A 1,410-nucleotide genomic window follows, 5' to 3' on the forward strand; every position below is an offset into this window, starting at 1 on the left:
GAAGAAAGAAACTATAAGCATGAAAATTTAAGCGTGAATGCTGGCTCAGCATTTTATAGAAATGTATTTAATTTGTTTGTTTTGATAAAGTGTTTGCCATGATGTGACAAGTTGTGTAAGCTCAGCAGTTGAAGCAGTGACTCATTAGGAGCTAACTGCTCCAAACCACTATGAATTAAATCAAACCAGAAGTGCACACACGCACACACATGCACACACACATCCCTGTTTTAACAGCACAGGCACCACTAAAAGTGTTGCACACTAAGGAATACACAACCATACTGTACGTCCCGTTGTTTTAATGCAGAACATTACTCATCGTGTGACTCAAGCACGCTGATAGAGGAATGCAAACCACAAACTACCACTTTTCTCTCCTTCACACAAACACACACACCAAACGGGAGGAGTTGTGAAAGACTGAAAGAATGCACCCGTTGGGCAATAAAGTCTACTTTCATTTCAAGTCATTGTTAACCGGTAGGGGGAAGCATTGCATGCATCTACGTGTGCCTTCAGTGCAACAGCTTACCCTGAGTGAGCGGTGTGGCCACAGTGACCTGGACTCCATCCAAACTGCAGAGGTGCCCGCAGGGGTCAAGGGTCACCACCCCTCCTGTTAGAGTAGGTGTGATGTTAGGCACATTCCCGCTTTATCGTGTATGTAATTTACATTTTAATGTGAAACTGTCACTGTAAAATTTAAAAAAAAATCATTCTGATTATATTATTTATAGAAAAAAAATAAGTGATGTTTACATTGAGTGTGGACCTGCATTTTAGAATATGTAAAACTATAAACTTTCTCAAATTGCACCATTTGATAAAGTTCAAAATCCCTTTTTTTCTGTGAATGGTTATAAAGAACTCATTATTGAGATCAGTTTTTCCTTTGTTCATGCATGTATCTCATTCCACAATTTTTGTGCTATTTATATAAAAAAACATTCAGCTCCTTCAGGGCCTTATGGTTATGGCTGTTGGTACTTCAATAATTTATAAATTCTGAGGTATTTAGCATTTTCTGCCAATTTTTCTCATTGAAAATGAAGCTGTTTTCAACATCCGTAAAACCCTTTAAAGTTATAAATCTGTACTGAACATTTCACCCTTTGTTTTGGTTCTGCTTTTTAAAACTTATTTGTTCTAATTTTAGCTTCCTTTGGCTTTTATTACGCTGACTAGCTTTTTTTCAGGTTTTTAGCTATTATTGTGACTGCTATTCTTCTGCTAGTTTGAGCTTTCTTTCAGCTGCTTCCTGCTAATTTCAGCTGTTTTTTTTGTTTTTAGCTACGTTTTAGCTAATTTGAGCTTTATTCATCTTAATCCACCTTTTGTGATTATTTCAACTTTTTACTGCTTAATTCAGCAAATGTGTACTTTCTGTTTTTTTGCTAATTTCATTTC

The sequence above is a fragment of the Austrofundulus limnaeus genome, unplaced genomic scaffold, assembly GCF_001266775.1.
Source record: "Austrofundulus limnaeus strain Quisiro unplaced genomic scaffold, Austrofundulus_limnaeus-1.0 Scaffold3588, whole genome shotgun sequence".
NCBI classification, from domain to species: Eukaryota; Metazoa; Chordata; class Actinopteri; order Cyprinodontiformes; family Rivulidae; genus Austrofundulus; species Austrofundulus limnaeus.